This window comes from Hydractinia symbiolongicarpus, chromosome 2, assembly GCF_029227915.1.
Source record: "Hydractinia symbiolongicarpus strain clone_291-10 chromosome 2, HSymV2.1, whole genome shotgun sequence".
NCBI lineage: Eukaryota > Metazoa > Cnidaria > Hydrozoa > Anthoathecata > Hydractiniidae > Hydractinia > Hydractinia symbiolongicarpus.
Genome location: NC_079876.1, coordinates 14,938,887 through 14,950,521, shown reverse-complemented (window position 1 = coordinate 14,950,521; position 11,635 = coordinate 14,938,887). Strand labels below are relative to the sequence as shown.

General features: G+C 37.5%; 2 non-coding genes across 2 annotated transcripts; both read right to left on the bottom strand.

The window, feature by feature from the left end:
• Positions 1-3,995: 3,995 nt before the first annotated feature.
• Positions 3,996-4,068, bottom strand: Trnar-ccu (transfer RNA arginine (anticodon CCU)). Its single transcript has one exon. It is a non-coding gene; the product is annotated as a tRNA-Arg (tRNA).
• A 3,360-nt stretch (positions 4,069-7,428) lies between these two features.
• Positions 7,429-7,501, bottom strand: Trnar-ccu (transfer RNA arginine (anticodon CCU)). The gene has a single exon. It is a non-coding gene; the product is annotated as a tRNA-Arg (tRNA).
• Positions 7,502-11,635: the final 4,134 nt, after the last annotated feature.

The window sequence follows — 11,635 nt, the reverse complement described above, 5'->3', positions numbered from 1 at the left end:
GGTTTTAAGTAATTTTTATGACTTGAGCTCCTTCGATAAGACTCGACACCGCAATCCCCGGGTTAAGACACAGATGCCTTATTCAATAGGCCACGGATGCTTCGTTTTAAATGTATATTTTTAATTATATTACAAGAAAAAGAGCTAACAAAATCGCAATTTATCAGAAGCAAGGATAAACCTTTATTTTAAAGGTATTCATGATTTCAGAAGATGAGACAAATTTCGAAAGTTGAAAAAGAACCGGCGTTGGTGGATGACCAATAAGTGCCTTTATCAAGATTGTCTCAACTATTTGTGCCTAAGAAGAAATTGGTCGTTAACAGGACAGGACGTCTTAAATTTTACACATAAGGAGGGTTGAAGTTGAGTAATTTACATGACTTGAGCACCCCCGACGAGATTCCAATCCGCAATCCCCGGCTTAGGAGGCCGATGCCTTATCTATTAGGCCACGGAGGCATAATTTTAAAAGACATAACTTTAATTATACAATAAAAAGGGAAAGAGCTTGAAGTGAGGCTATTGATCGGAAACAGGGATTAACCGCTATTCCGAAACATTCATTATTTCGCAAAATAAAACAAATGTCGAATCGCATAAGAAAACAGTGTTGGTAAATGATCAATAAATCTCTCTCTAAAGAATGCTTCGAGAATTACTTTCGAAACAGAACATGGTTGTTTTTCGGGACAGGATGCCTTTAACGACACAGATAAAGAGGTTAGATTTTGAGTAATTCATATGACTTGAGCACCTCCGACAGGAATCGGACCCACAATCCCCGTCTTAGGAAGCCGATGCCTTATCCATTAGGCCACTGAGGCATAGTTTTAAAAGGCATGTCTTTGATTATACTGTAAAAGTAGAAAGAGCTTGAAATGAGGCTATTGATCGAAAACAAGGATAAACGGTTATTCTAAAGTATCCATAATTTCACAACATGAGACAAATTTCGAAGCGCATGAAAAAACAGTTTTGGTAAATGATGAATAAATGTCTTACTAAAGAATGCTTCGAGAATTACTTTCGAAAAAGAACATGGTTGTTTTCGGGACAGGATGCCTTTAACGACACAGATAAAGAGGTTAGATTTTGAGTACTTCATGTGGCTTGAGCATCTCCGACGGGACTTGGACCCGCAAACCCCGGCTTAGGAGACCGATGCCTCATCCATAAGGCCACAGAGGCATAGTTTTAAAAGCGATGTCTTTAATTATACTATAAGAGGAGAAAGAGCTTGAAATGAGGCTATTGATCGGAAACAAGGATAAACGGTTTTTCTAAAGTGTCCATAACTTCACAACATGAGACAAATTTCGAAGCACATGAAGAAAAAGTTTTGGTAAATGAGAAAAAAATGTATTTCTCAATTATTACTTTCGAAACAAATCATGGTTGTTTTCGGGACAGGATGCCTGTAACGACACAGATAAAGAGGATAGGTTTTAAGTAATTTTTATGACTTGAGCTCCTTTGAGAAGACTTGACACCGCAATCCCCGGGTTAAGACACCGATGCCTTATTCAATAGGCCACGGATGCTTCGTTTTAAATGTATATTTTTAATTATATTACAAGAAAAAGAGCTAACAAAATCGCAATTTATCAGAAGCAAGGATAAACCTTTATTTTAAAGGTATTCATGATTTCAGAAGATGAGACAAATTTCGAAAGTTGAAAAAGAACCGGCGTTGGTAGATGATCAATAAGTGCCTTTATCAAGATTGTCTCAACTATTTGTGCCTAAAAAGAAATTGGCCGTTAACAGGACAGGACGTCTTAAATTTTACACATAAGGAGGGTTGAAGTTGAGTAATTTACATGACTTGAGCACCCCCGACGAGATTCCAATCCGCAATCCCCGGCTTAGGAGGCCGATGCCTTATCTATTAGGCCACGGAGGCATAATTTTAAAAGACATAACTTTAATTATACAATAAAAAGGGAAAGAGCTTGAAGTGAGGCTATTGATCGGAAACAGGGATTAACCGCTATTCCGAAACATTCATTATTTCGCAAAATAAAACAAATTTCGAATCGCATAAGAAAACAGTGTTGGTAAATGATCAATAAATCTCTCTCTAAAGAATGCTTGGAATTACTTTCGAAACAGAACATGGTTGTTTTTGGGACAGGATGCCTTTAACGACACAGATAAATAGGTTAGATTTTGAGTAATTCATATGACTTGAGCACCTCCGACGGGACTCGGACCCACAATCCCCGTCTTAGGAGGGCGATGCCTTATCCATTATGCCACAGAGGCATAGTTTTAAAAGACATATCTTTTCTTATACTGTAAAAGTAGAAAGAGCTTGAAATGAGGCTATTGATCGAAAACAAGGATAAACGGTTATTCTAAAGTATCCTTAATTTCACAACATGAGACAAATTTCGAAGCGCATGAAAAAACAGTTTTGGTAAATGATGAATAAATGTCTTACTAAAGAATGCTTCGAGAATTACTTTCGAAAAAGAACATGGTTGTTTTCGGGACAGGATGCCTTTAACGACACAGATAAAGAGGTTAGATATTGAGTAATTCATATGACTTGAGCACCTCCGACGGGACTTGGACCCACAATCCCCGTCATAGGAGGCCGATGCTTTATCCATTAGGCCACGGAGGCATAGTTTAAAAAGGCATGTCTTTGATTATACTGTAAAAGGAGAAAGAGCTTGAAATGAGGCTATTGATCGGAAACAAGGATAAACGGTTATTCTAAAGTATCCATAATTTCACAACATGAGACAAATTTCGAAGCGCATGAAAAAACAGTTTTGGTAAGTGATGAATAAATGTATTGCATAAGAATGCTTTAAATATTACCTTCAAAACAGATCATCGTTGTTTTCGGGACAGGATACCTTTAACGACACAGATAGAGAGGATAGGTTTTAAGTAATTTTTATGACTTGAGCTCTTTCGATGAGACTCGACACCGCAACCCCCGGGTTAAGACACCAATGCCTTCTTCATTAGGCCACGTATGCTTCGTTTTAAATGTATATTTTTAATTATATTAGAAGAAAAAGAGCTAACAAAATCGCAATTGATCAGAAGCAACGATAAACGTTTATTTTAAAGTATTCATGATATCAGAAGATGAGACAAATTTCGAAAGGTGAAAAAGCAGCGGCGTTGGTAGATGATCAATAAGAGCCATTATCAAGATTGTCTCAGTGCCTAAACAGATGTTGGCCGTGTACAGGACAGGACGTCTTAAATTTTACACATAAGGAGGGTTTAAGCTGAGTAGTTTACCTGACTCGAGCACCTCCGACGGGATCCGAACCCGCAATCCACGGCTTAGGAGGCCGATGCCTTATCCATTAGGCCACGGAGGCATAGTTTTAAAAGGTACGTCTTTGATTATGCTGTAAAAGTAGAAAGATCTTGAAATGAGGCTATTGGTCGGAAACAAGGATAAACGGTTATTCTAAAGTTTCCATAATTTCACAACATGAGACAAATTTCAAAGCACATGAAAAAACAGTTTTGGTAAATGATAAATAAATGTATTTCTCAAGAATGCTTCAAATATTACTTTCAAAACAGATCATGGTTGTTTTCGGGACAGGATATCTTCAACGACACAGATAAAGAGGATAGGTTTTAAGTAATTTTTATGGCTTGAGCTCCTTCGATGAGACTCCACACCGCAATCCCCGGGTTAAGGCACCGATACCTTATTCATTAGGCCACGGACGCTTCGTTTTATATGTATATTTTTAATTATATTACAAGAAAAAGAGCTAACAAAATCGCAATTGATCAGAAGCAAGGATAAACGTTTATTCTAAAGTTTTCATTATTTCAGAAGATGAGACAAATTTCGAAAGGTGAAAAAGCAGCGGCCTTGATAGATGATAAGTAAGAGCCATTATCAAGATTGTCTCAGTGCCTAAACAGAAGTTGACCGTGTACAGGACAGGACGTCTTAAATTTTACACATAAGGAAGGTTTAAGCAGAGTCATTTACCTGACTTGAGCACCTCCGACGGGATCCGAACCCGCAATCCACGGCTTAGGAGGCCGATGCCTTATCCACTAGGCCACGGAGGCATAGTGTTAAAAGGCATGTCTTTGATTTTACTGTAAAAGTAGAAAGAGCTTGAAATGAGGCTATTGATCGAAAACAAGGATAAACGGTTATTCTAAAGTATCCATAATTTCACAACATGAGACAAATTTTGAAATGCATAAAGAAACAGTGTTGGTAAAGGATCAATAAAAGTCTTACTCAAGAATGCCTGAAGTTTTACTTTCGAAACAGAATATTGTTGTTTTCGGGACAGGATACCTTTAACGACACAGATAAAGAGGTTAGATTTTGAGTAATTCATATGACTTGAGCACCTCCGACGGGACTTGATACCTTATTTCACAACATGAAACAAATTTTGGATCGCATAAAAAAACAGTGGTGGTAAATGAATAATAAATGTGTCTCTCCATAATGGTTCAAGTGTTACTTTCAAAACAAAACATGGTTGTTTTCGTGATAGGATACCTTTAACGACACAGATAAAGAGGATAGGTTTTAAGTAATTTCTATGACTTGAGCTCCTTTGATGGGACTCGACACCGCAATCCACGGGTTGAGACACCGATGCCTTATTCATTAGGCCACGGACGCTTCGTTTTAAATGTTTATTTTTAATTATATTACAAGAAAAAGAGCTAACAAAATCGCAATTGATCAGAAGCAAGGATAAACGTTTATTCTAAAGTTTTCATTATTTCAGAAGATGAGACAAATTTCGAAAGGTGAAAAAGCAGCGGCCTTGATAGATGATAAATAAGAGCCATTATCAAGATTGTCTCAGTGCCTAAACAGAAGTTGACCGTGTACAGGACAGGACGTCTTAAATTTTACACATAAGGAGGGTTTAATCAGAGTCATTTACCTGACTTGAGCACCTCCGACGAGATTTGAATCCGCAATCACCGGCTTAGGAGGCCTATGCCTTATCCACTAGGCCACGGAGGCATAGTGTTAAAAGGCATGTCTTTGATTTTACTGTAAAAGTAGAAAGAGCTTGAAATAAGGCTATTGATCGAAAACAAGGATAAACGGTTATTCTAAGGTATCCATAATTTCACAACATGAGACAAATTTTGAAATGCATAAAGAAACAGTGTTGGTAAAGGATCAATAAAAGTCTTACCAAAGAATGCCTGAAGTTTTACTTTCGAAACAGAATATCGTTGATTTCGTGATGGGATACCTTTAACGAAACAGATAAAGAGGATAAGTTGTAAGTAATTCCTATGACTTGAGCTCCTTTGATGGGACTTAACACAGCAATCCCCGGGTTAAGACACCGATGCCTTATTCATTAGGCCACGGACCCTTCGTTTTAAATGTATATTTTTAATTATATTACAAGAAACAGAGCTAACTAAATTGCAATTGATCAGGAGCAAGGATAAATGTTTATTCTAAAGTATTCGTGATATCAGAAGATGAGACAAATTTCGAAAGGTGAAGCAGAAGCGGCGTTGGTAGATGATCAATAAGAGCCATTATCAAGATTGTCACAGTGCCTAAACAGAAGTTGGCCGTGTACAGGACAGGACGTCTTAAATTTTGCACATAAGGAGGGTTTAAGCTGAGCAATTTATCTGACTTGAGCACTTCCGGCGGGATTAGAACCCGCAATCCCCGGCTTAGGAGGCCGATGCCTTATCGATTATGCCACGGAGGCATACTTTCAAAAGATTTGTCTTGATTATGCTATAAAATAAAGAAAGAGTTTCAAATGACGGTATTGATCGAAAACAAGCATAAATAGCTATTGCGAAGCACTCATTACTTCGAAAAATAAGACAAATTTCGAAACGCATAAGGAAACAGTGTTGGTAAATGATCAATAAATCTCTTTCTAAAGAATGCTTCGAATTACTTTCGAAACAGAACATGGTTGTTTTCCGGACAGGATGCCTTTAACGACACAGATAAAGAGGTTAGATTTTGAGTAATTCATATGACTTGAGCACCTCTGACAGGACTCGGACCCACAATCCCCGTCTTAGGAAGCCGATGCCTTATCCATTAGGCCACGGAGGCATTGTTTTAAAAGGCATGTCTTTGATTATACTGTAAAAGTAGAAAGAGCTTGAAATGAGGCTATTGATCGAAAACAAGGATAAACGGTTATTCTAAAGTATCCATAAATTCACAACATGAGACTAATTTCGAAGCGCATGAAAAAGCAGTTTTGGTAAATGATAAATAAATGTATTTCATAAGAATGCTTCAAATATTACTTTCAAAACAGATCATGGTTGTTTTCGGGACAGGATACCTTTAACGACACAGATAAAGAGGATAGGTTTTAAGTAATTTTTATGACTTGAGCTCCTTCCATGAGACTCGACATTGAAATCCCCGGGTTAAGACACCGATGCCTTATTCATTAGGCCACGGATGCTTCGTTTTAAATGTATATTTTTATTTATATTAGAAGAAAAAGAACTAACAAAATCGCAATTGATCAGAAGCAAGGATAAACGTTTATTTTAAAGTATTCATTATATCAGAAGATGAAACAAATTTCGAAAGGTGAAAAAGCAGCCGCGTTGGTAGATGATTAATAAGAGCCATTATCAAGATTGTCTCAGTGCCTAAACAGAAGTTGACCGTGTACAGGACAGGACGTCTTAAATTTTACACATAAGGAGGGTTTAAGCTGAGTAATTCACCTGATTTGAGCACCTCCGACGAGATGTGAACCCGCAATCCCCGGCTTAGGAGGCCGATGGCTTATCCACTAGGCCACGGAGGCATAGTTTTAAAAGGCATGTCTTTGATTATACTGTAAAAGTAGAAAGAGCTTGAAATGAGGTTATTGATCCAAAACAAGGATAAACGGTTATTCTAAAGTATCCACAATTTCACAACATGAGACAAATTTCGAAGAGCATGAAAAACAAGTTTTGGTAAATGATAAATATATGTATTTCTTAAGAGTGCTTCAAATATTAATTTCAAAACAGATCGTGGTTGTTTTCGGGACAGGATACCTTTAACGACACAGATAAAGAGGATAGGTTTTAAGTAATTTTTATGACTTGAGCTCCTTCGATGAGACTGGACACCGCAATCTCCGGGTTGCCATATTCATTAGGCCACGGATGCGTCGTTTTAAATGCATATTTTTAATTATATTACAAGAAAAAGAGCTAACAAAATCGCAATTGATCAGAAGCAAGGATAAACGTTTATTTTAAAGTATTCTTGATATCAGAAGATGAGACAAATTTCGAAAGGTGAAAAAGCAGCGGCGTTGGTAGATGATCAATAAGAGCCATTATCAAGATTGTCTCAGTGCCTAAACAGAAGTTGGCCGTGTACTGGACAGGACGTCTTAAATTTTACACATAAGGAGGGTTTAAGCTGAGTAATTTACCTGACTTGAGCACCTCCGACGGGATTCGAACCCGCAATCCCCGGCTTAGGAGGCCGATGCCTTATCCATTAGGCCACAGAGGCATAGTTTTAAGAGATATGTTTTGATTATGCTATAAAATAAAGAAAGAGTTTCAAATGACGCTATTGATCGGAAACAAGCATAAATAGCTATTGCGAAGCACTCATTACTTCGAAAAATAAGACAAATTTCGAAACGCATAAGGAAACAGTTTTGGTAAATGATCAATAAATCTCTTTCTAAAGAATGCTTCGAATTACTTTCGAAACAGAACATGGTTGTTTTCCGGACAGGATGCCTTTAACGACACAGATAAAGAGGTCAGATTTTGAGTAATTCATATGACTTGAGCACCTCCGACAGGACTCGGACCCACAATCCCCGTCTTAGGAAGCCGATGCCTTATCCATTAGGCCACGGAGGCATAGTTTTAAAAGGCATGTCTTTGATTATACTGTAAAAGTAGAAAGAGCTTGAAATGAGGCTATTGATCCAAAACAAGGATAAACGGTTATTCTAAAGTATCCACACTTTCACAACATGAGACAAATTTCGAAGCGCATGAAAAACAAGTTTTGGTAAATGATAAATATATGTATTTCTTAAGAGTGCTTCAAATTATAATTTCAAAACAGATCATGGTTGTTTTCGGGACAGGATACCTTTAACGACACAGATAAAGAGGATAGGTTTTAAGCAATTTTTATGAATTGAGCTCCTTCGATGAGACTCCACACCGCAATCCCCGGGTTAAGACACCGATACCTTATTCATTAGGCCACGGACGCTTCGTTTTAAATGTATATTTTTAATTATATTACAAGAAAAAGAGCTAACAAAATCGCAATTGATGAGAATCAAGGATAAACGTTTATTTTAAAGTATTCATGATATCAGAAGATGAGACAAATTTCGAAAGGTGAAAAAGCAGCGGCGTTGGTAAATGATCAAAAAGAGCCATTATCAAGAATTTCTCAGTGCCTAAACAGAAGTTGGCCGTGTACAGGACAGGACGTCTTAAATTTTACACATAAGGAGGGTTTAAGCTGAGTAATTTACCTGACTTGAGCACCTCCGACGGGACTCGGACCCACAATCCCCGTCTTAGGAGGCCGATGCCTTATCCATTAGGCCACGAAGGCATAGTTTTAAAAGGTACGTCTTTGATTATGCTGTAAAAGTAGAAAGATCTTGAAATGAGGCTATTGGTCGGAAACAAGGATAAACGGTTATTCTAAAGTTTCCATAATTTCACAACATGAGACAAATTTCAAAGCACATGAAAAAACAGTTTTGGTAAATGATAAATAAATGTATTTCTCAAGAATGCTTCAAATATTACTTTCAAAACAGATCATGGTTGTTTTCGGGACAGGATATCTTTAACGACACAGATAAAGAGGATAGGTTTTAAGTAATTTTTATGGCTTGAGCTCCTTCGATGAGACTCCACACCGCAATCCCCGGGTTAAGGCACCGATACCTTATTCATTAGGCCACGGACGCTTCGTTTTATATGTATATTTTTAATTATATTACAAGAAAAAGAGCTAACAAAATCGCAATTGATCAGAAGCAAGGATAAACGTCTATTCTAAAGTTTTCATTATTTCAGAAGATGAAACAAATTTCGAAAGGTGAAAAAGCAGCCGCGTTGGTAGATGATAAATAAGAGCCATTATCAAGATTGTCTCAGTGCCTAAATAGAAGTTGACCGTGTACAGGACAGGACGTCTTAAATTTTACACATAAGGAGGGTTTAAGCTGAGTAATTCACCTGACTTGAGCACCTCCGACGAGATGTGAACCCGCAATCCCCGGCTTAGGAGGCCGATGCCTTATCCACTAGGCCACGGAGGCATAGTTTTAAAAGGCATGTCTTTGATTATACTGTAAAAGTAGAAAGAGCTTGAAATGAGGCTATTGATCCAAAACAAGGATAAACGGTTATTCTAAAGTATCCACACTTTCACAACATGAGACAAATTTCGAAGCGCATGAAAAACAAGTTTTGGTAAATGATAAATATATGTATTTCTTAAGAGTGCTTCAAATTATAATTTCAAAACAGATCATGGTTGTTTTCGGGACAGGATACCTTTAACGACACAGATAAAGAGGATAGGTTTTAAGCAATTTTTATGAATTGAGCTCCTTCGATGAGACTCCACACCGCAATCCCCGGGTTAAGACACCGATACCTTATTCATTAGGCCACGGACGCTTCGTTTTAAATGTATATTTTTAATTATATTACAAGAAAAAGAGCTAACAAAATCGCAATTGATGAGAATCAAGGATAAACGTTTATTTTAAAGTATTCATGATATCAGAAGATGAGACAAATTTCGAAAGGTGAAAAAGCAGCGGCGTTGGTAAATGATCAAAAAGAGCCATTATCAAGAATTTCTCAGTGCCTAAACAGAAGTTGGCCGTGTACAGGACAGGACGTCTTAAATTTTACACATAAGGAGGGTTTAAGCTGAGTAATTTACCTGACTTGAGCACCTCCGACGGGACTCGGACCCACAATCCCCGTCTTAGGAGGCCGATGCCTTATCCATTAGGCCACGAAGGCATAGTTTTAAAAGGTACGTCTTTGATTATGCTGTAAAAGTAGAAAGATCTTGAAATGAGGCTATTGGTCGGAAACAAGGATAAACGGTTATTCTAAAGTTTCCATAATTTCACAACATGAGACAAATTTCAAAGCACATGAAAAAACAGTTTTGGTAAATGATAAATAAATGTATTTCTCAAGAATGCTTCAAATATTACTTTCAAAACAGATCATGGTTGTTTTCGGGACAGGATATCTTTAACGACACAGATAAAGAGGATAGGTTTTAAGTAATTTTTATGGCTTGAGCTCCTTCGATGAGACTCCACACCGCAATCCCCGGGTTAAGGCACCGATACCTTATTCATTAGGCCACGGACGCTTCGTTTTATATGTATATTTTTAATTATATTACAAGAAAAAGAGCTAACAAAATCGCAATTGATCAGAAGCAAGGATAAACGTCTATTCTAAAGTTTTCATTATTTCAGAAGATGAGACAAATTTCGAAAGGTGAAAAAGCAGCGGCCTTGATAGATGATAAGTAAGAGCCATTATCAAGATTGTCTCAGTGCCTAAACAGAAGTTGACCGTGTACAGGACAGGACGTCTTAATTTTTACACATAAGGAAGGTTTAAGCAGAGTCATTTACCTGACTTGAGCACCTCCGATGAGATTTGAATCCGCAATACCCGGCTTAGGAGGCCGATGCCTTATCCACTAGGCCACGGAGGCATAATGTTAAAAGGCATGTCTTTGATTTTACTGTAAAAGTAGAAAGAGCTTGAAATGAGGCTATTGATCGAAAACAAGGATAAACGGTTATTCTAAAGTAACCATAATTTCACAACATGAGACAAATTTTGAAATGCATAAAGAAACAGTGTTGGTAAAGGATCAATAAAAGTCTTACTCAAGAATGCCTGAAGTTTTACTTTCGAAACAGAATATCGTTGTTTTCGGGACAGGATACCTTTAACGACACAGATAAAGAGGTTAGATTTTGAGTAATTCATATGACTTGAGCACCTCCGACGGGACTCGATACCTTATTTCACAACATGAAACAAATTTTGGATCGCATAAAAAAACAGTGGTGGTAAATGAATAATAAATGTGTCTCTCCATAATGGTTGAAGTATTACTTTCAAAACAAAACATGGTTGTTTTCGTGATAGGATACCTTTAACGACACAGATAAAGAGGATAGGTTTTAAGTAATTTCTATGACTTGAGCTCCTTTGATGGGACTCGACACCGCAATCCACGGGTTGAGACACCGATGCCTTATTCATTAGGCCACGGACGCTTCGTTTTAAATGTTTATTTTTAATTATATTACAAGAAAAAGAGCTAACAAAATCGCAATTGATCAGAAGCAAGGATAAACGTTTATTCTAAAGTTTTCATTATTTCAGAAGATGAGACAAATTTCGAAAGGTGAAAAAGCAGCGGCCTTGATAGATGATAAATAAGAGCCATTATCAAGATTGTCTCAGTGCCTAAACAGAAGTTGACCGTGTACAGGACAGGACGTCTTAAATTTTACACATAAGGAGGGTTTAATCAGAGTCATTTACCTGACTTGAGCACCTCCGACGAGATTTGAATCCGCAATCACCGGCTTAGGAGGCC